The following is a 24818-nucleotide window of genomic DNA, read 5'->3' on the forward strand; positions in this document are numbered from 1 at the left end:
TGAAGATTCTGAAGACGCTGTTTCTATTAGTTTCTAAAGTATTCACTTTTCTAGTCATTATTTTGTTTCAAAATAAGGTGAATTATATAGCTGGAAGCAGCAACAAATGGACCCCAGCGTCCCCTTTATCATGGTCCATCTATCGAGGATACTGGAATTTCTTTGGGGGTCCATTTGTATGACCCCCAAGAATTTGCCCAAAATGGCAGCCTCGACAAAACCTGATTGCCTTCCTGTTCAATTTCAGGCATGGGTCCTGGAGACTTGTACGTGTATTCTGACACTTTCATGGTGAAATGGGAAACAGGGACTATTTTCTCAAACTTGATCAGGGGGGACTGATGAATGACTTTTAGGGGCTTGTCCATTCTTATCTTATCATTCGTATTTATCCAATTCGTAGTTGCAGTATTTCACTATACTTGTATTCCCGCAGCATTTTAGCCAAAGTGTTTCATTTTTTTGCCACATTAACATTGACAATGAATCCAATAGCTGTGCATAAACCGGCATTTTTAATACTGACTCAGCTGTCCTTAGTGTCCACTTTTTCCAAATTGGTGCACAGCCATTACCTCCCGTAACTGCTGTGTTTGGGTTTAGTGACACCTTTAAATCATTTCTCTCGGCTCTTTGATGCAATGTCAGATCAGTATCGGATCTTGTGACATTGTGGAGGCACCAGTTGTAAATCAGCGGCCATTATGAGTATCTATTTATCTGTCTATCTATCTATACACCCACAAACCCACCCATCTATCTATCTATCTATCTATCTATCTATCTATCTATACAGACACAAACCCACCAATCAATCTATCTAGACAAACGCACCAATCAATCAATCAATCTATCTATCTAGACAAACGCACCAATCAATCAATCTATCTATCTATCTATCTATCTATACAGACACAAACCCACCAATCAATCTATCTAGATAAACGCACCAATCAATCAATCAATCATCAATCTATCTATCTATCTATCTATCTATCTATACACCCACAAACTCACCCATCTATCTATCTATCTATCTATCTATCTATCTATACACCCACAACCCATCTATCTATCTATACAGACACAAACCCACCAATCAATCTATCTAGACAAACGCACCAATCAATCTATCTATCTATCATCTATCTATCTATCTATCTATCTATCCAGACACAAACCCACCAATCAATCTATCTATCTAGACAAACGCACCAATCAATCAATCATCTATCTATCTATCTATCTATCTATCTATCTATCTATACAGACACAAACCCACCAATCAATCTATCTAGACAAACGCACCAATCAATCAATCAATCAATCTATCTATCTATCTATCTATCTATCTATACAGACACAAACCCACCAATCAATCTATCTAGACAAACGCACCAATCAATCAATCAATCAATCTATCTATCTATCTATCTATCTATCTATCTATCTATCTATCTATACAGACACAAACCCACCAATCATCTATCTATCTATCTATCTATCTATCTATCTATCTATCTATACACACCCACAAACCCACCCATCTATCTATCTATCTATCTATCTATCTATCTATCTATACACCCACAAACCCATCTATCTATCTATCTATCTATCTATCTATCTATCTATCTATCTATCTATCTATACACCCACAACCCATCTATCTATCTATCTATCTATCTATCTATCTATCTATCTATACACCCACAAACCCATCTATCTATCTATCTATCTATCTATCTATCTATCTATACACCCACAACCCATCTATCTATCTATCTATCTATCTATCTATCTATCTATCTATCTATCTATCTAACATACAAAGGCTTCCAAAGAAACATTGAAACTGTTGAACCCAAGGTACACCTTGGCAAACGTACCTCACCAAATAACGACAACAAAATATATTTAATATGATTTTTACAAGAATAAACCACATTTTTTTGTGCGTATCACTTTAGTTTTTGGGCAAAATCATGATTAGTAAAAGGACTTTTTGATGTGATCTGAAGTTTTCAACTTTTGTACATAGCAAGTGTTTTTAAACTCTACCGTTTACCGATAAGAGCACATTTAGTATTCTCGGGAAGGCACCTGAACGTGAATTGTTTGTTGATGCTAATTCTCAAATTGCCATCGGGGGCTGGCAAGGATCCAGTTTGGGGACCTCAGGTTAGCATCTCTGCTCTATGCAGATGAGGAGGTTTGGTTTTTTTGCTGGTCTCATCAGACTGTGACCTCCAACAGGCACTGCGTGGGGCAGATGTTGGACCAACGTGAACCAATCGGGATGACTGTCAACACTTGCAAGTCAGAGGTCGTGGGTCTCTGCCAGTGCACTGAGAGTTCACTTCCAGGTGGAAGTGAAGTCTCATCATTAGGGAGATATCCTGGTGTGTGTCTTCATGAATCGAAGCTGGAGCATGACGTTGGCATTGACAGTAGTCAGGGCATGACTAGCTCTGTAAAAGACATTTTTACAGTAGCTAGTTTTTGAAGCTCTCAATTTATCAGGACAACACTTTCACCTATGCTCCGGAACTTTAGGTAATGACCGGAAGAATGAGATCCTGTCTTGATCGCAGTGGTAGGGTAAGGAGTCCAGACAACGGGGGTTGTCAGTTGAAGTGATTCATTTTCATACGAGCTAAAAGCGGGAGCCTTAAGTGAGCTACAGACTGAGGAAAATAAGCGACACAATTTTTTTTTTTGCATTTATTCTTCCAAATGCAGTGTCATGATTCACATAGAATATTCCTTTTAAAATGTCACGGCGGTGATTATATTTGAGCTTGATTCTTGTAGACTCGGCAACATAAATTAATCAAATTTACTCACTTGTCATGCAGATTCACTTTCAGGGAATTATTCAACAATGGCACTTTAAGGAAGGGTGATGGAACAACTGTAGTCATGCGCATTAGTTTTGCAATTGAACCATCCTTCCCCTTCGTATAGCACTTGTCCAAAATAGGATCGCAGGTGAGGTGCAGCCTCACCGAGCTGACTTGTAATGATAGGCGGGGCAAACCCTGGACTGGTCACCAGTTAATCACAAGACACAAACAGATAAACGAGTATTTACACTGACATTCATACCTACGGTTTGGCCAATTTACAGTCTTCAATGAAGCTAACATCTGTTGGAATGTGGGGGGAATGCCGTTAAGCATAGGAAGAGCGAAGAAAACATCTCACAACCAGAGTGAAGTGTTCGGGGCAATATTACCCTATTGTTTCAAACCATATTTAGATGACATGCGGATCACGGCCAAACCACCTCCCCGCCCTATCCATCCGATAAGCGCTCACTTCCGCGGCGGATATCAGCCACCGCGGCGACGAGCCACCGGTACAAGGCCATAAGGCGACAAGGCCGGTAGCGATCCACCACGCCTGCACAGGCCGTCCTTCAGCGGTTGCTGCACGGAAACTTTCGACACATTTAGCAACCCTGATTTATGGATTACGCGCCCGCCCTCCCCAACTATTGTTTTTTTTTTTTTTTTAAGCTGTATACACACGTACCTGTCATTTGGAACCCACGAAGGTCTCGTCCTTTGCACCTGTCCAATCCATTTTTCACAACGAACCGGGTCTCTTGCAAACTTATGAAGGGTAAATCCATCCTCCCGAGTGTTCGAGCAATCTCCAGCAATACAACGAGCCAGCATTTTGGCTAACACGAAGGAACAACGAGCTACCTTCCAGCAGGTAAAACTAATGGAAACAAACAAGTCCACTTGAGGGCGGTCCTGCCATGTACGTCACTTCCTGCTTCTTGTCGAAAACAAATCCCTCGAGAGGATTTTCATGGCGGGAGTGACAAAAAGCTATATACGTCAAAATCATGTTTTGTGGTGAAAAAAAAAACACATGGGTCCATGTCGTCTGCCATTTTTTCCATTAATAACATACTAAAAATCATGCATTTCATGACAGTGGCACTTTAAGTGTTTCAAAGGTTTTTATGTGCTTGTTTATTGCGTGGTACTGTTCGATAAGCCACCTTGCCCCCTCCCCAAAAAAAAAATATTCCTATAGTCTGATGATAACTAAAACGGGAAAAACCACAGAATTCAAGAAAGAATCCTTCAAAACAGTAACCTCTCACCTTTATACGCCATCAAGTCTTTGATAAAGATAATAAAAGTGTTCATGTTCATCTATCCATTTCATTAGTCATATTTATTTCACTTTAAACCTTAGTTATTCTCTACAAAATGTGTTTTTTGTTACGTTTTGCTATCTGACTGAAATGGATTCTTTGGATTTACACGATTTCCAATGGAAAATATTGCTTCAGTTTTCATTTGATTTGGTTATAGCCAGACTTTTTGAAACTGATTAATCGCAAAAACAGATGTCTCGCTGGAGATGAGTATTGAAGAAAAAGATAGAAAATAAGGCCGACATAGATGATCAGAAAAATATATACACCGCATTCTGTTCTGATTGAGACTGAGAAATGTTTTTTTTTTCCCCCGTATATTGAACTTGATAACGCTTAAAAAAACAAACAAAAAAAAAAAAAACTCACTATGCCTTGGATATAAAGCCTCAGATTTATTTATTAGGAACAATATTTTCATAGTCTCCCTCATACAAAATTCCATTTCTTTGTTCACTTTGATAAAATAGAAGGCAGGTTGAGATATTACTGTATGCCTTGGAAAAATGAATTATTGATGATTGGCCTGAGACGATGGTGCCCCTGAATCCACTCGCAATCACATCCCTCTGCAGACCGGCTTTTGCAAAGAAAACGCCCTTGTCACGTTTTCTTTTTGTTTGCTTTTCGCGCGCGAGCCTGCGTGCGCGTGCGGAACGGGGGGTGGGCGCGCATTTTAGTCTGTAATGGCGTGGCACGGTATTGCGGGGATACATCACGGCGCTCAGATTGAATTTTTCAGCGAGCCGAGGTTCGAGCGGGTCACGGGGCACCACGGGGGCTAAAAGAAAGAAGAGGGGGAGGGAAAAATAAAGAAACAATGCGGGCGGAGGAGAAATTGCGCGGAAAAAAAGAATGATGTGTGTGTTATTATACAGTACGAGGGGAAAAGGGAAAAGAGAAAATCTATTGTGTTTGGCATTCAAGTGTGATCACTGGGTGAAATCACACACGCTAGCGCGCACACACGCAACACACACTGACCTTTTCAAAGCGTTCCACATTTTCTCCATCGCCTTCCTCTTCATTAGCCCAGGGTCATTTTCTATAAATTAATCCCACACACATCAATAGAAACATGCGCACAAACAAAAGTGAATAGAAAAAAACTTTACAGTCATCTTCCAAACAGATTGTAAATACGTAATTACACGGCATATAAATGCCCCTTTGTGTATTGTTATTCTCATCCCGCAAGCCTTGGTTTCAGTGTGGCGTATTGGCATCTATTTTACTGACATGCGCTGCATTTTAAGAGAGACATCAGCTTGAACGATCGATAGTACTTCCACAAGCGATACACGAGGAAGAAAACTTTCCGAAGTTTGAATATCACATCACTGCGCATTTAGAAGTTAATGTGTCGAGCGCAGTGAATGTATATCGTGAATATTGTGTCACAGGGCCATTGAGCCTTAGGGCCGCGGCACTCCGAGCCGCGAAGCCGACCACGGCGAAAAAAACTTACAGTCGGTCACTCACGCCCGCACACGAAGCGAGTTGAGTACCACGCATCAGCCACATTCCTTAGCCTCCCTTGGTAAGGTCTGTTCAGGGGTGCTGGAGTTCTGTGAACCCTTTGACCAGGTCCCTCAGGGAGTCTTGTAGTGGGTGCTTTGCGAGTATGGGGTACCGAAGCCCCTGATACTGGCTGTTCAGTCCCTGTATGACCGGGGTTAGAGCTTGGTCCGCATCGGTGATAGTAGCTCGTATTACTTTACGGGGAAGGTTAGACACCGCCAAGGCTACCCTGTTGTCACCAATTGTGTTCATAACTTTTGTAGGCAGAATTTCGAGGCACAGAGGTGGGGTGAGAAGCTCGGTAAACCAGGAGGAGCTCAGAGTAGGGTCACTAATCCTCCGACTTGAGAGGAACCAGATGAGGTGGCTTGGGAATCTGATTAGAAAGCCTCCTTGATAGCCCTCTTGTGAGGTGTTCTGGGTGAGTCCCACCCAAAGGAATTTCTAGGCACGGCCGAGGCATAGGGGGACTTCTTTTGTGGCCGCAGTATTGCATCTGATTTTTGCAGTTGATGTGGTTCAGTTGGCTTCATTAAGTTGTGATGTCCCACTGTCACTGGAGCGGTTCACAGGCAAGTGTGAATGGTCGGGATGAAAAAGGGTCCTGTGCCCTCTCCAAGTTGGGGATGAGACCCTCCCCAAAGTGGAGGAGTTTGAGTATCTTGCGGTCTTGTTCACAAGTAAAATAAGCATGGAACTGGAGATCAACAGGCGGATCGGTCCAGTGTCTGCAGTGATGCGGACTTTGTGTCAGTCCATTGTGGTGAAGTAGGAGCTAAGCTGAAAGCCGAAACTCTAAATTTACTGGTCGATCTACGCTTCTATTCTGACCTCTGATCACAAACTGCTGGTCATGACTGAAAGAATACCATCTTCGATAAAATGAGCTTCCTCTGCCTGGTGTCCGGGCTCTCGGTTAGAGGTAGGGTGAGAACCTCGGTCATCCGGGAGGAGCTCAGAGTAGGGTCACTGCTCTTCCGACTTGAGAGGAACCAGATGAGGTGGCTTGGGCATCTGATTAGAAAGCCTCCTTGAGATCTCTCTGGGCACGTCCTAACCGGAGGTGACCCCGAGGACAACCCAGGACACGCTGAAGAGACTACGTCTCACGGCTGCCCTCGGAACGCCTTGGGGTCCCCGTGGAAGAGGTGGATGAAGTGCCTGGAGAGAGAGATTAGTCTCGGCTTCCCTGCTAACGCAACTTCGCCAATGACCCGACCTCGGATAAACGATAGAAAATGGATGGATAGATGCCATTAAACGACATGAATTTGACTGAAATCTTGAACTTTTTAGTTGAAGTTGTCTGGCCGGGAACAGATCCTGATCAGCCGTCAAATTATAAATGGAGCAAAGGCCCAACTAATGGCCGTTTTGAAAGAAGCGATAGCCTCAAGCGAAGCTTTTCACACTCCATAAGGAAATAATACATAATTCACAACCAACAGCTGAGCGATTGAGGACACAGGCAAGAAAAAGGCAAAGAGGAGGACAAAAATGAAATCGGCAATGGCGTTTGAAAAAGTCAGTGTGTGTTTAGGGATGCGTGTATGCATACATACAATACTGTGCTTTGCCGGTGGTGTGCGTTCATGTGTGGGTGTGCATGTACGTGCGTAGTAATCCCTGCCGATGATTCCACGTGAATGCAATCGGCGCTAACCTCAGCGGTCGCGCGTCTTTGGCAAGCTGCTCAATAAGTAAAGCCTGGGATTGAGGTGACAGCGAGCCTGTAAGAGTGGTGGGCATCACCCAAACGCGCAGACTCACAGAAGAACAACAGCTGTTGCTAATTAAAGATTCATGCTTAAATTCCTGTGAAAACTCGGCGTGGCAGTGAACACTGGGGACAGGACGGGGAGGGAGAGCAGGGACCAGAAAGACAGAATTATGGATGAAGGCGAAGAAAAACATCGAGAAACGGGGGAGGAAAAAAAACATTTTTACTGGAATGAAATTGAGAACTGATGCTGATTTTGTCCGAGTTAGCTTTTTGTAACCACATAATGCAGATACGCTCAGAGAATCCAGTTGAATATGACCGGTTATTTTTATTTCATGAATATTCATTCCTCGTGAGGATAAGCGGCTAAGAAAACGGATGGATGGATGAGTACTTTTTTCCAAAGTTTTTTCCTTCTTACTCGAGTAATTATTTGGAGGACTGCTTTTTACTTGTAGGTACTTGTGTCAAATTATTGTCAAGTAAGAGTGCTCAAAGATGCGTCCAACATTTAGCTTCTCTCATCACCTCTGGTCACACATTTTACACTGTCTTGAAACGTGTTTTTTTTTTTTTTTGTTTTGTCTGTTTTTTTAACTCATTCACTGCCATTGACGGCTGTAGACGTCAAATATCCATTGTGACTGTGACGGTGAGCAGCGAATGAGTGTGACGGGCAGTCTTTCTACAAAAGTGGGTTCCACCAATAGCGACTGTCGAGCTTAATTTCAGCAGTTGTCATCTTTTGTGTTTAAAATGAGCAGCGGGATTGATTGTCAGATTTCTCAAAATGACTGTGATTATTTTGTCGCGTGGGGTGTGCTGAGGCTGATCATGCGACATCCCCGATCTTTATATCTGCGTATAGGTCTTTCCCACAAAACCTGCTTTCCTGGACACCGTTCATGACATATCAATAAAGGGAGAAATTGCCTCGTTTCAGAAAGCCATGCAGAAACTAAAAACAAATATTCTATTTGGATTAAAAAGATTTTCCGGCTCTGAAGGCGACAGTCGAGTCTATACAAGGTAAAATGGGGAAACGGTACCCGTGACGCGAGGCAGCCACACCGCAATTTTTTTCATTTCTTTGGTACTTCTTTGTGGATCTGAAACAGAAAGCCGAACCATTTCTCTAGATAGTTGTTGTTTTTTTTCGCAGCAATAAACCAAAACACAGATTTAGAAAGAAAAGGAGAACTTAATCACACATAGAACACAATGTTCGATTTTATTTTTATATTTTTTCACTTATTTGGTAATGATCATACTAACTAATACATAATCACGTGCATATCGTAATACTAATTGTTTTCTAAGCACTTTGATAATCTAGATCTCATGATCTACGTACTACGGCACACATCTCAATTGTGGTTTGTGAAGTTATGTGTGCTCGGTCTCATCTCAGTACACTACACTCAATAAGAACAGTAATAACACATTTCTCTCAATTTTCATCGTTATGTATTGGCTTCCTCACATTTTAAAATATCACTCTGGACTTTTCAAAGTTGCATCAGTGTGGCGGCTGATACAAACATCTCATAAACAAAAGCGCTACAGCTCGTCATTGTGTGATGACTGTAACCATGATAAACCACGTTGTTTGGATTCCGGCTCGAGACAAAATATGAGCCAGTGTTGCATTAATTTGCATAGTAATGGTCTTTCTGGCAGTTTGCGCGATACATGACAGATTTATACGCCGATTAATGTCTCGATGTTTGCTCGGTGAAAATACAATGACTCTGTGGAGACAAAGTTGGAAAACAGAACAACTTCAGTAGTTTTATACCATTTGCATGTAGTGTTATAAGTACATTACATGACATTATATACATGCTTATTGGGGGGAAATATGCAGTGATAATATATAGGTCAGCATGGTGGTATGTATAGCAGTTCTCGTCTCGGGGAATCCTGTGTGGGGTTTCCCCGTTGGTGCACTGGTCTTGTCCGAGTAGCCTAATGGACCTTTCCAATCGCTCGTACAATAATAGCCAATCAGATAGCCGCATTGTCTTAACCCCTGGCTTGACACGCCCCCTCTCACCGTATTGTCCCACAAGCAATGCTGGTTGTCAGTAGCGTGCGCTTGGAAAAGTTAATGTTACGAAGGAAATGGTCCTCAGATGCACTTGGGGAACGTGCAATTCTGATGAAAGATATCCTGCTAGGTTACAAGAGGCCCACTTGATTCATTTTCCAAAACCTAAAACACCGTTGACGAAGTGTCGACAATGGATTAAGTCTTGCGGAAGACGTACCGCATGTACAACTAAATGTGAACAATATCAACAAACACAAGGCTGTATGTTCGAAGGTAAGTGAGGGAGAAGTATCTTCTCTGAGTTTGACTGAATTATTATCAGTGCTTTATACACTGCAGGAGAACAACTTTCACTTTGTTAGTGTATCACTGACCTGCTGAATGAAGTGTGTCATGTTTTATGCCGTAGAGTCGGGCTAGTTATACGTAAATGTGCGATGTCATGCAAGACAAATGTCTAGTTGCCTATTTGTATCACATCAGACTCTTAAGACAGATCACTGGGTTCCATTACAAGCCAAGTCAAACTTTTTCATCTGGTGACTACGGTACTGACTGAGTTAATCATTTTTTAAATGCACTTGTAGAAAATCGAACCTAACTCACTTAGAAAGACTACGATGATATTACTCATGATCTTTCCAAGTAAAAAGTACTCACCCTACTTTACATGCACAGTATGATTCCACTATTGTATCCTGTTGGATTTCAATATGAGGTTTGTGGTGTGTCAAACGTTTTTGCATCGATCGTAAACATTTGGCTGTAACTCTGAGATTGCATCCCGCTCCGTCCACAATCTTAACTCCGTGTACATATCCTTGCGTGGAATAGTTGAGACCTTTCTGTAGAAATCTCTTGGACAGCTATGACGCATTTGGCAAAAAACATACCGCAACATTATCTGGAATATGCGATAGAGAATCGACTTCAAACCTGTTCTGTTCAGTCGCCATTTTGGAAGCTGGTGGGACATGGCACCTGTCGCTAAGCGGGCGGAGCTTAAGATCGGCATTTGGAAAGGTCCATTCCTTCCTTCCGACATTCAAAAAAACATTTTCATCGAAGACTAAATCATCCATAGGTGTGAATGTGACACTGTATAGTTGCTTGTCTCTATGCGCTTTGCAAATACTGTAGCTAGCAGCCAGTTCATGGTGTACCTTTAACAGTCTCATCTAGATATTACTCTCGAAAATCCACACAACTAGTATGCTCTGCATTTCAGTAAATAAAATGCATCAGTTTCCACCTCAAAGTAGAAAGATCAGAGTGTAGCCACATCTCATCTAATTTCAACCCAAGACCCATTTAAAGACGGAAAATGTGTAGCCATTTAGTGTTCATAATATACTAAGATGGAGAATAGATCATCGGTGTCACTGAGGACCCCCCACCCCAAAAAAATCACATTTTCATTCCCAATGCTTCCATTCAACAAGTGTCATATTTTTAGTTCGTTAAAAAAAAAACATGTGTACACGTTCCACAGTTTATTTGGAATTTCACATTTTTTTGTGAGCATCAACAAGTATCAATAAAGATAATTTAATGTTTGTCTGCGGTACCACGTGAAGTAATAGATTCCGATTAGTAAAAATTTAATGGAAATGTCTTTTCTTGACATTTGCACGAAATTAACCAATGTATCCGAGCTGATTTACAAATGTCTTTTTAATGCCCACAATATAACAAACTTAACTTCCTTTTGAAACATAAGAAATATTTTATTGTATACCCTTGAATGGTCATGACCTGAAATGACTCTAAACACTAAACACTGAGTCAAAAAATTAAAAAAAACTTTGACTGCATTAAAGCTGAACAAGTATCTGCAATACACAGCCAAAAAACGAGGCAATTAGGTCCATGTATGGAAAACCATAATTGCTTAATTATTGTGCAATTATGCAAACCACAGTCTCCTCGATAATTAACCGCTGCACGCCAATTTATAAGAAAACACAACAAAAGGATCATTTACAATTACTATTATTTTCAACATTCAGTATTAACTAGTAGTTCTTCGACAACTTCAACTATAATACATAACGGTAAGCAGTAGAAGTCATTTATGAAAGTTTTTTTTATTTACGTCAAAGATTAATATCTTATAGAGCTAATGAATTGTTTTGACGGGATAAAAATAATGTTTGAATAATTAGATGGATTCATAACATTTCGAAAAAAGAGCACTTCATGATTTTCATGAGAGATCTATTTGGAGAGGTGTTTTTGTTCAAGTAGAAAATGCATCCAGTAGATTTTACGCCGATTTGATCGTATCGGCTAATAATTGATATTTTTTGCTGATCGTCTGATTGGTTTTGGTGTCCAAATTCGCCAATTTGATCAATGACGTCATTGATCGGCTCCAGGAAAGACATTTACTCCGCGCCGCCACCTTCCAGAGCATATCTCTAATCTAAAAGCTAGTTTCTTTTTATATAGTACTATTTGTATAATTTTTCTCATGTCTTTTGATGTAGTACTGTAAATATCTGATGCCCAATAAATTAAAAAAAAAAAAAAGCGCAATAGGAGAGATGACGGCTGAGGTACGACGACACGTAATGTGCGGATCAGACTGAAAGACAAATTTGCTTTTTCACAATTGCACTGTCAAACTAGTACAATAAAATCTTGTGTTCCGATACTACCACATCTCATTTTTTTTTTCACCATCATCGGGCTTTATCTTGTCAACTCAAACGCGACTCGTTACCGTGGCAGTCATTTAAATAGACTTGTGATTGTTTTTTCTTTTAAACTCACCGGTATCGATGATCGATCCCAAATATCCTGATCGTGTAAAACCTAGCGCCCTAGTGGCTAATCGAGGCACAGCATCTATTAGAGCGGAGGCCAGTCTCTCAGGGGGATTCATCTTCATCCAAAAACTGCCTTCACACTGGCTTCCCCGTAAAGTCCCACATCAGAGGCATAATCGTACAAGTGGGATTTATTCTCCTGTCCCTTTCTGACAGAACTCAGCGAAGCGGGATATTAGCGTGTCACACAGCCCATGTGGCTTGGAGCAATGAAATAATCAATTGTAGCTGTCAGCACGACAGCGACGATTGCTTTCAACACAAAGAAGCGTGTTACTGTCCGTCTCGGGTGGTAAACTTTACACTGGTCGCAGTTGGCGGCGTTCAACCCCTGTTCGGCGACATCTCCGATACAGTGTCTAAAGCCCGCTGGGGTGACTTCTACCTCCCATTCCGCATCCCTACCTTACATGCAGCAACGGCAAGCTAGGAAAAAGATTGAAAACAAGGGTAGTTTGTAAGGGGGCTCAAGCCAATTTGAACAATTTTGTTCCAATCTTTGTGACAACGGTTAGGGTGTGGGCTTATTCTGTTCCACCATTTTTGTGCAGGAGCGCACCAAGAATGGTAAACAGAGAGTCCGTTGTTTACTATCTGGCAAATAATCTGTGGTATCAAGACAAAATAAATCTGCAATGCACTGAGCCCACAAAAACGGAACCACAATGAGGTTTGATATGCGTGATAGCCTAGAAACAGTAAAGCTAAGGCTAGCATGCACCATGTGGATAACCATGTTTCTGCGTGATGGCGCTCCATCAGCTTTGTCGCAACCCTGCTGTAGCAGAACATATGGACAACAAGGTAAGGAAGTGAAGAAACAGGTCCAAGCAGGGCGGAACAGTTGGCGGAAGGTGGCTGGTGTTCTATGCGACAGAAGACTCCACGCTAGGATGAAGGGCAAAGTTTATAGAACAGTGGTCAGGCCGGCCATGACGGATGAATTACAGACAACAGGAAGCAGAACTTGAGGTAGCAGAAATGAAGATGCTGAGGTTCTCGTTCAGAGTGAACAGGTTGGGTAGGATTAGAAATGAGCTCATTAGAGGGACAGCAAAAGTTGAATGTTTTGGAGACAAGGTTAGAGAGAGCAGAGTTCCATGGTTTGGACATGTCCAGAGGCGGTTAGGGTTAGGGTTACCCTACCCTAACCCTAAAGATGACACGCTGTGGCGACCCCCTAACGGGACAACAACTGGTAAGGTTCTTGTTTTTTTAGTTGTGGAGACGGGCATTGCCTTTCAGAGTAAAAATAAAGAAAACGAAAGGGGCTTTCTTGCATTTTGTTTTAAAAAAAAAAAAAAAACAGATTGGTGGATAGACCAAGAGACAAAAAGTAGATTGAAAAGAAGGAAGAGAAGATGGAAACACTAGAATGGGGATTACATAAAGAGAAAAAAAAATATCACATCGAGGTCAGTGACAGACTGGCAGCATTATGATTTGCCAAGACAAAATCATGCACATAACCAGAATATGCATGAAGTATCACTTGATCTTGTTTGCGCAATGCGTACACGCGCGATCATCGTTCCAGCTAAAGAACATCGTGTCCAAATTGCTCCGTCGGCCCCGTGAGAGCTATTTGTGTTCTCTGTGCGTTCGTTCTTAAATGACATCCGGATGCTTCCCTCGCTAATTTCCAGCAGACGTTACTTACTCGCGACCGTGAGGGTTTGCTCGGCCTACCGCCGGCTCCTGTCACGCCGGAGCGCTGCAGTTTTGTTTGATTTGCAATCCGGTTTATGAACCCGCGGCTTTAATGGAAGAGACACGGGGCTCTGATCCCCATTATCAACCTGCCGCCACACAGAGAGGCGGATAAGATGAAGGGGTGGATGACGGACGACAGAAAAGAGGGTATAAAATAGATTAAGTCGGCCCTCGTTATCGAATCCCATCAATGAAGGGGGGAAACTGAGAGGGACATGGCAGAAGGTGAGGGAGGTTTTTTTTTTTTTTTGTTTCTTAACAGCTCAGGAGGGGACAAAGTCGATTGATGTGGATGATTAACTGATAGAAATACAGAATGGAGACAGCGTGATTTACCAACACAAAAGTGAGGGTCAGCGTTGCGGTGGAAAATATAATAGCAAGAACAGGCCAAGCCCCGATGAGCACGCGTGAGGGCTACCAAGGAGCCTGGTCCCCCCCTCACGAGCCAATCATTTACAGAATCCGGCAACCCCCCCCAATATTTCATCTGCGCCACAACCGCACTCCGCCATCCGCCAAGGCCACGATCCATTACCGATGGCCGGGAGCACAGCATGAGGGCCCACTCGGAGCGACGAGAGCGGGACGGAAAAAGTGAGGAACGGGCCGGGGCGGGAAGGAGCCGGGGGAGGCGAGGGGGAGGAGGGAAAGAGCAGATGACAAAAGGGGGATAATGGAAGAGGAGAGGAGGACGAGGACGGGGATTCTGAATGTATCCATTATGGAGCATCAAAAGGAGAAAATCAAATGGCCAAAAACAGAGATGGAAGCGAGAAAGTGATGGAGATGAGGGCTGAGTGAGAGTACAGGTCGAGAAAGACACAGATGGATATGGAAGGGAGATTGCTTTTTCTCTAATTACGTCCCCCTTTCACCGCCACGGAGACGGAGAGAAAGCTAATTCCACCTGCCCTTCTTCTCATTCTCACGACAGTTCTAAAAGCACACGCTTGTTTTTCTCTTGGCCCTTTCACATGCCACGCGGGTGCGCGCGCCCGCGCGTGTGTGTGTGTGTGTGTGTTTTGCTCACGGCGCCAAATGAACACATGCCAATAATGCGCTGAACAAAAGGCACATTTCTGCTGGCTCGCCCTCCGCGGCGTAGCGCACTTTGCGACGGTTGAAGGCAAACTTTCCTTTCCATTTGTCCGTCCGGGCCCACCTATCTGACCACTTATCTCAAAGCCGTCGCCCTCCGCTCCAATGGATCCACGCTCGCTTTATCCGATGTATTGAACTGCACCTCAAAGCGGGCCATTTGGCAGGCTTCAACCATTTCTAGGGTACTTATTTAAATACTACCTTTTTTTTTTTTTTTTTTTTTTTTCCCCAAGAGCTGTTATGCATTTTTGGTTACTGATGGCGCAATATGCTGATTTTTCAAAGTGTGGTACCGCTAGTGGTGCATGCGAGTTCTGTTCTCCGTGAAAGAACCACTGAATTAAATACAAAAAAAAAAAAAAAAAATAGATATATATCATTTTAAAAACATGAAATAAAATGACACAGAATGAAACTTGCACCAATGCCTGGACTGCTTAATTTTAAAAATATCTAGCAGCATTCATTTTTGACTGTTATGTCCATCTGTCCATTTTCTTAGCCGCTTATCCTCATGAGGGTCGCGGGGAGTGCTGGAGCCGATCCCAGCTGACAACGTGCAGGAGGCGGGGTACACCCTGAACTGGTTGCCAGCCAATCGCAGAGTACATGGAGACAAACAACCGCACTCGCATTCACACCTAGGGGCAATTTAGAGTGTCCAATTAATGTTGCATGTTTTTGGGATGTGGGAGTACCCGGAGAAAACCCACGCTGGCACGGGCTGAACATGCAAACTCCACACAGGCGGGGCCGGGATTGAACCCGCAACCTCAGAACTGTTTTCCCAGCTGATCCGCCGTGCCGCCCTGACTGTCATGTATCATACATTATTTAGTCTTGATGTACCGCATTTTTTTTTTCCAAGCACAGAACGTTTTACTTTTAAAGTACATTGCGTTTTTTTAAATACAGTTCAGCTGCATTTCACTTTAGAGTATTGTACTGTAAAATACATTTTCATTTAATCTTTAATAATAGTTTGTTTATAAACACTTTAGTACATTTTTATTGCACTAAGCAATTTAATCATTACCTGTATTTTCACATTTTTCTTTTCCTATATTTAAGCTTAATGTTAATGTTCAAACTGTAGATACTGTTTTGATGACTTACAATAATAAATGGAGATATACCATATTTTCCGCACTATAGGGCGCACCTTCAATGAATGGCCTATTTTAAAACTTTTTCCACATATAAGACGCACCGCATTATAAGGCGCATAGAATAGACGCTACAGTAGAGGCTGGCGTTACGTTATGCATCCATTAGATGGAGCTGCACTAAAGGCTCAATATTGATCCATATATAAGGTGCACCTGAATATAAGGCGCACTGTCGGCTTTTGAGAAAATTAAAGACTTTTAGGTGCGGAAAATACGGTACTTTTTAGGCATGAAACCTCTCTCAGTTTTGATGCGTGAGTGTATTTCAGTGATATTTCCTGGATTAAAAGCTGTTTTGAATGTACTTTTTATTTTTGAATGTTTTCACTTTTGTATTTGAATGCTTTTAATCATGTAAAGTGCATTGAGTTACCCTGCATATGGAGTGCGCGATACAAATAAATTTGCTTTGATATTTGACTCCCCCCACCCACTCAAATTTAGCACGGTTGTTAACCATATTTCTAGGATGTGTGCTTTGGGTAGTTGAGATTTTCAGTGCTTATTTGCATCTTTCCGCGCATGTGTGTTATATGAATCGGTGTAGTTCGATAACGTCAATCTCAGATTAAAGGGCGACCGAATATCTGATCTGTCTTGCGATGGCAGATATCCCATCTGAGTCCTGATTCCCATCTGGAGATACCGTACCAGATTCCGTGTAATTCTTTTTCGTATTTACGCTTCCTTGTCATGTATCTGGAAAACAAAACAAAAACGCAATTTCATGACGCGAGCCGTGAGTCAAAGCAAAATGACACCAGTGAGCCGCTCCCATTAGCATTCCATAAGACTGCCTACCTCCATATTTGACATGCACTTCCATCATAATTCACGTCTCTTATCATGACGCTAACAATCCAACCGTCCTTATTTCGCTCGCCCGTCAAACGACGCTCCGGCACCCTTTTCAAAACCTCCCAAGCGACTGGGGCCGCCGCCTGTATTCTTACCTTCAAGCAACACATGTAAATGTACCTCAGCCTTAAAAGTGGGTTAGATCTCGCCGACCGCGCTCACACCCGCACGTGGCACAAATGCAGACGCACACAAAGAGCTCCCACACACGGCAAAAAAAAAAAAAAAAAAAAAAAAGATCCCACACAGAGCACACACTGTGCCAGTCCACTTAACCAAACCACTCTCTTTCTGAAAATGGCTGATTTGAGCCCCTGCAGCCCCTAATCATCCAATCAGGGACAGGCCAATCTCCTCCCCACTGGGCCTATCAGAACCTTTCGTTCGGGTTCTACCGCTCCCGTGGCGATGGCAAACTAGGTTGTGTTCAGCGCGCCCTGCCACTCATTGTGCGCCGCGTTCAAAGGTTTCTCCCCCCCCCCCCCCCCCCCGCACTTCATTTTTGTAGCTATCGCAGGTCATCAGCCACAAGTCTGGAGTACATATTGGCAGGATCCCCTAAAGGTCACATATGTCCTCTTTAGTTCATCATTGCTGTCGCCGAGTCATATCGCCTCTCGAATGCGGTATGAGTAATAACCATTCGCAGTGATGAGACATCGTTCGGGTTTAATGTCGCAGCACCGTGTGATTATAGTGGCAACATTCTGCCGTCTGGCCATACGTCTCCATTGTATTTGAAGCGTAAATCCGTGCCGCGTCCGGTCCTTTGTGCTCTGATTGTCATCATTAGCGTCAGAAGAAGGAAATTAGCCCCTTGAATGAGATCTGTGATTTCTGAGGGTGCGAAGATGAAGATTCAATCAAATATCATCACAATGGAATAATTGGGACTTTTATCTCTCTGCGAAATGTTATAATAGGAAATGCCCAAGTTATGGTTTGTAGTAAGATGAAGGAGAGAATAGATCATATTTTCATATTTAATTCAAGCCCAGACATTCAGAGTAATATCCAACTCTGTTTGACTGACACGAGTTTGATTGCCGATGAAATCATAAATGAGGGCAGATTCTCCTGGGCTCATTGCTAACGAAAAACTGTTGCCAACAGGTTGCATGTTTCACCACAAGTCAACTGCATCCTGCTTTTTATATTGAGATATGACAACGAAGGTTGGCCTATATTAAACGAGGCTTCAAAATAGAGAAAAATCCATTCATCGTTAATGGCTGTGTGGGTGTGTTCACTGAATGGGCTGAAACAAAATCTTGCTCAACTGTCAACTGTTAATCAAATACATCTTTCACATGGCTACATGCATAGTCCTACATTTTTGAGCTACGAAAAACATCCATTTTGCTGTCATATTTCCTGCTGAATACTCTTGGGCTTTCCATATCACCGCGAGAGACGGTGCTAGCTCGGTAGCTAACGGGGGCTCCGCTCATCCAACGGACGGACTGACGGCTCATCTGTGACGTTACCTTCTTGCCGGGTGTTGTCCACGTGTGTGTGTTCACATAGACACTTCGGCGAAATTCAACCGTTTATTAAACACGGCAGCACACGTTATTCAGCCCTATGAAATATTTGTGCCCATACGCAACTTCCTGCTAGCTTTGACACGCAACGTTTTGCGTTTGACTGTAACTTCAATAACACGAAGTTAAATCACACTCTGGAATTTAAACTATCATACTGAGCTGTTCTGTAAAATGTTGCATCCGTGAACGTTTCATTTTTGGGATATGAGCGTACTGTTGCTAGCTAGCTAGCTAGCTAGCTAACTGCATGCTGGAGTGATCGAAATGGGCCCAGTAATTTTAATTTTCTATTGTTCCAGATACATAATTGCTGATCTAACACAAGGTGCTCAAGTTCTTATATAGTGGTGGAGGGGTGGCTCGAGCCAGGGCCCAAGTGCGTCACTTTTAGGCATGTCTAATGAAAACCAGGGAAACTGAAAAGTTGAAAACTCAACTGAGTACTACATAGTTCCCAGTCTTCGCACGAGCTCTTGGCAATGAACCTTTCCGACCTGTCAATCACTCGTACAATAATAGCCAATCAGATAGCCGCGTTGTCTTAACCCCTGGCTTGACACGCCCCTCTCGCCGTATTGTCCCACAAGCAATGCTGGTTGTCAGTAGCGTGCGCTTGGAAAAGTTCATGTTACGAAGAAAATGGTCCTCAGATGCGCTCGGGGAACGTGCAATTCTGATGAAAGATAAGACTATTTTATCTTGTTGGATTTCAATATGAAGATTGTGAGGCATCAAACTTTTTTTGCATCGATCGGCAACGTTTTGCTGTAAATCTGTCCTAAATCTTAATTGCGTGTACGTATCCTTGCGTGAAATAGTTGAGACCTCTCTGTAGAACCCTCTTGGACAAGTCCATTTGGCAAAAAAACATTCCGCAAAGTTACCGGGAATACGCGATAGAGAATCCACTTCAAACCTGTTCTGTTCGGTCGCCATTTTGGAAGATTGTGGGAGATGGCAACTGTTGCTAAGGGGTGGGGGTGGGGGGGTGTTGAAGATCGCCAGTCTGAAAGGTCCATTATACATTATTGGATTAAGAAAGAAATCTACAAACTCACAGTACAGGATCAATGGGAACTCGCAGTGTAAATCCAGCCGTAAAATGTGGCTCCTGAGTAAGGGAAGAAGATGAATTATGACATTTATAGGGTTGTGCTATACGATACTCAAGATTCAGATCAAGTTTCAAACAAAAATAAATATAAAATGCAAAGAAACAGCAAGAAGCAAAGGAGGCGTCTATTTAGGGAGGTGCTAATTTGCTCCAGGCCTTTGACGGCAACGCCATCTATTAGAGTGGAAACCTCTTGTTTGAGGAAATATGGATTTCTGCGCAGTTACACCACCCTCATAAATCACGTGCAGCTACTGTCGATGATGCTCTTCATCAATGTTAATACTATTGTGACATACGGTTAACACCGAACCAATGAACTACGACAAATTGAGTTTATAGCACAACAGCTACAGACAATTAGCTCATTATCGCAATGAAACAAATGGCCCGCTTGCATTAGGAGCGCCGCGTGTTAATTGTAATCAAATGGCACGTTATAATTGCATTAATTGTGTTAATAAATGTAGTTTACAGTATATCACGGTGGTGCAGCAACATGACGCCTTATGAAAGTGTTTCCAATGCAGGAGTAGAATGAAAGCAAATGGAGGAGAGGAAGGCGAGTCACTGTACAGGTGTTTCAACAAAGAGCACAAGTTATTTTTGTCAGTTGGTTACCCATGACAACAGGGATGTGTGTCCATCGCTCTCTCTCTCTCTCTCTCTCTTTCACACTCTCCCTCTTCCTTTTTTCTTTCTTTCTTGTCTACATTGTCGACAATATCTATTATTGGGAGGTCAATGATCCAGTCACATTTACGGGATATCTTAGTCATCCATCCATCCATCCATCCATCCATCCATCCATTTTCTTTGCCGCTTATCCGCACGAGGGTCGCGGTGAGTCCTGGAGCCTATCCCAGCTGTCAAGGGGCAGGAGGCGGGGTACACCCTGAACTGGTTGGATATCTTAGTCAATGAGTCTCAAAGTGTGGTACGCACAGCACTGGCGGTACGTGAAGAAACACGTAAATACATAAATGTTACACTGGCTTAAACCAGGGGTGTCAAACTCATTTTTGTCGCGTAGTTACGATTTCCTTCAGAGGGCCGTTATGACTGTGAATCCATGAAAATCTTTCACCTCATGATATTGACCGATGAACTTTATGAACTAACTTTTGAATCAGAAATCAAGCGTGATGGGTTTTTCCAACTATTGTTCATGTTTGGTAACACAAAAAATGCTTGCAATGTCTCAACTTTATCATTGGTTATATGACAATTAAACATTTTTTTTTTACAGATTATCAGAAAAATCATGGAAGTTGATATACATGATTTGCCTTCGCAGGCCACATAAAATCATGCGGCGGGTCGGATCTGGCCCCCGCGCCTTGAGTTTGACACCTGTGGCTTTATCCTCTGTTGACCCATGTTGCATAATTTCAAATAACCTGGAACCCTGCTTGGTTAACAAATGGTTAAACCTTTTTTTTCTTTATATATCTGCTACAGTATACTGTACGTTTTTTTTTTTTGTACAGTTCAATTGTAGTTATCTTTTACATACAGTCCATTTGGATTTAATCTTTCACAACTGTTTGAAAAGTTACAATTTGTATTTTACTGTATGTAAACGCAGTGTGAAAGGGGAAATTTATATGGAAGTAGACTGCTGGGTGTTGGGTTCTGAAATCCTTTGCTAATGTCAGTGACCTAAGGTAACCCCGTCTTCTTAATAACGAACTTGAATTTCAGACAGCGAATTATTGAATTTCACACTGAATTATTGAATTTCAGACAGCAAATTATTGAATTTAACATTTCAAATTCAAATCCTATTTCAAAATCAAATCCACTTACAATTTCAAATTTAAATCCTATTTCAAATTCAAATCCCGGTGGCACTTGTCTACTACCGCAAGTTTGCAGCGTTAAAAATGTGAGCAAAATTTGAACGTAGTTAACACCCCCCCACGATTCTGACCTGATCATGATTCTCAGTCATGAGGGGACACAATCTATAAAAATGGTCGGTTATGGTCAATATTACAACACATTCGGCTTCACCAAACTAGCAGTGCTAGCAAAACTAAGCTATCATTAGCACTGTAAACAACCTGGAGTTAGCTGCTACATTGGTAGCATGACTTATTCATCACCGAGTGTTACTACAACACCTAATATTTTCGGTTTGAAGGGTTATAATTATTTGTTCACAATGTCCAACCAATTATAAATCATAAAGAGCTGATAAACTTACCTGTCAAGCAGAAATGTTGCTAATTCCACTTCGCTTTTGAATCCTCTCAGGTGCTTAATATGGTTCTGCTTACAAAAGCAACTTCGACGTTAACACTTGTTTGCTTTATTTTTTATTTTTATTTTTTAACGGCGGTGGATTGACTGTTTGCCTGTCACGCCTTCTGTCTCTGATTGTTTATTTTATTTTCATTTTTTTTTCCAGGGTGGTATTTTTTTGGTTTTGATTTAAGGGAAAATTACAAACCCCTTCTACGTTCAAACCTTATATAATGTTACATTTGCTTACAACTTTGTTAAATTTTTAGGAATAAATCCTCAGCCTTATTTTTGATAAACACTTCTGCCAACAAAATATTTTTTGGTGCCACTTGGTTTAAAAAATAAAATAAAATTCTGAACAACTGTTTTCATCAGCCCTCCGTTGGATATTAGGACTTTTTTAGTTCAACTTACTGTCATGTAAAGCCTTCAATAGGCAGTGCAATAACTGTAAAAAAATGTGATGAAAAGATTTGTAAATATGTAACGTGGGCATAGGCAGTACAATAACTGTAAAAATTGTGATGAGAAGATTACTAAATGTGTAGCATGGACATTGAAAAAAAACAAGATATTTGAGCTGTACTGTGTTTCACTTGTAGTATCAGAGCCAAAAGCTCGTCGTTGCTGTTGTAAATGAATACATTAATTATTCCATTGTGATTATATTTGATTATGTCATTCTCCTCGAGGCCAGAAATCACACAATCTCATTGAAGGTGTAATTTCCTACTTCATCAGCTAATTAAACCAATCAGTGGCTCTCACCATGACCCGGCGTATGTGAATTGCAATGAAACACTAACAAAAAGTTTTTCTTTCTTTCTGGCATAATTGGAACTTTTTTTACGTTTTACATAATGATGTCAGTGGGCCGGGTTGAGCTGGAAAAACAAAAAAGAGCAACGGCGGTCGTGCTGATTCTGATATGCCCATAGCAGTCCTTTGTCTCTCTGTGTCTCAAATATTAAGTGTAGCCAGTGCACATGTTTACTTCTTTCTAGTAAAATAGATGAAATACTTTGAACATTTTTTTTTTTTTTTTTTGCACAGAAGACAAAAAGAACCTACACACAAAGTACATAAAGGCTGCTGTTTTGTCCTCAGTCCGCTAAGGTATTAAGAGTGTGAGCTTTTTTGTTTAAGGGAGACAGGGCAATTTAAAGGGTTTCTTTATAGTTCAAAATGTATGCAGTAAATGATATTATTCCTCACCAAAAACAACCGCAGAAATATGACTTGGCATTCTATAATTCAATTTCCTGACACATCCAAGAAAGGGGGCGTGCGCTGGAGATGCTTTCCGGAAGATAACTGGTAATTTCATTTAAGTAGCAACTTTATGAAGGCGCTTGGAAAGTGTTGTGACAGAATTAAAAAAAACAACAACAAAGTGTGCGTGAAATAAATGCATCCATCATATCAAAACGATTAGAAATGTTTACATTTGTTGTGTCGTCTGCCTTGTCTTGGGAGTCAGAATTTGGTTTCTTCAAGTCATAAAACCCAACTGCTTTGCTAGTGAAGCTTTACGATCTGGACCGGATGTCCTAATTGAAGTGTCACGTCATGTCATTATCCAAGCCGCTTATCCTCACAAGGCTCGCGGGAAAGCTGGAGCCTATCCCAGCTAGCTTCGAGCGCAAGGCGGACCAGTCAGTCGCAGGGCAGATATCGACACCATCACTGACTGGGAATCGAGCCCACGCTGCCTGCACCAAAGGGAGGCGTGCGTACCACTACACCATCAGTAAGTGGTGTGTTTGCTACTTACACAATGATTATACGAAATGTGATCACGATACCGGTGTGCCGGTCGGAGCGCTCCCCCGTGCTGAAAAGTCTCCTTGTGATGAACGCGCATGCGTTACGAACAGGGGAACTCTGGGTGCGTAGCAGACGCTTACTGGGAAATCACCCGGTCTCATAGTTCCCCTTCTTTTACATAGAGGGAGCTAACATATGTTATATCCTAACCTTAAAACAAAAGTTGAGAAAAAGATATACACATAAGTACGATCGCTGTGTTCGACTTTCTGAGACGTCCCTAGCAAACATGAACGCTCGGCGACAAGCTGTCAAACGGCACACGTCGACGCACGGGTGGGGATGTTTCAGACTGGCCGGAAGTTTACAAAATATACGCGCATGCGCATTCATCACAAGGAGACTTTTCAGCACCGGGAGCGCTCAGACCCAAAAATGGACTGAAAGAACTTAAATGTCAACATGAGGCTCAACGTGGTGGAAGTTTACATGCTGATGGAAGGAATGAAATCCTGGACGGACCCGTTTGCAGGCCACGAAAACTGGAGCTGTTTAGGGGAAAAAAAGGATCACCGCTAACAACCTCCGATGGGCCGGCGACCTGTCCAGGGTGTATGTCGACTCTCGCCCAAAGGCAGCTGGAATGCTCTCCGTCAACCACTCGAAGCTCACTAGCCAATGGACCTTTCCGACTGGCGATTTTAAGCTCCGCCCCCTTAGCTACAGTTGCCATGTCCCACAATCTTCCAAAATGGCGACTGAACAGAACATGTTTGAAGTGGATTCTCTATCGCGTATTCACGGTAACATTGCGGTATGTTTTTTGCCAAATGCACCAGGCCTGTCCAAGAGGGTTCTACAGAGACGTCGCAACTATTTCACGCAAGGATATCTACACGGAATTAAGATTTTGGACGGACCAGGACGCAATGGCAGAGTTACGGCGAAATGTTGGCGATCGATGCAAAAAAAGTTTGAAGCCTCAAAA

General features: G+C 42.2%; 1 long non-coding RNA gene across 1 annotated transcript in view; it reads right to left on the reverse strand.

The window, feature by feature from the left end:
- Positions 1-4612: 4612 nt before the first annotated feature.
- Positions 4613-24818, reverse strand: part of LOC133512329 (uncharacterized) — a 32679-nt gene continuing 12473 nt past the window's right edge. The window contains exons 2-3 of the long non-coding RNA XR_009798168.1: positions 5165-5225; positions 4613-4961 (exon numbers count right to left, since the gene is read on the reverse strand). This is a non-coding gene — a long non-coding RNA (uncharacterized LOC133512329). The remainder of the gene's footprint in view (positions 4962-5164; positions 5226-24818) is intronic.

The sequence above is a fragment of the Syngnathoides biaculeatus genome, chromosome 14, assembly GCF_019802595.1.
Source record: "Syngnathoides biaculeatus isolate LvHL_M chromosome 14, ASM1980259v1, whole genome shotgun sequence".
NCBI lineage: Eukaryota > Metazoa > Chordata > Actinopteri > Syngnathiformes > Syngnathidae > Syngnathoides > Syngnathoides biaculeatus.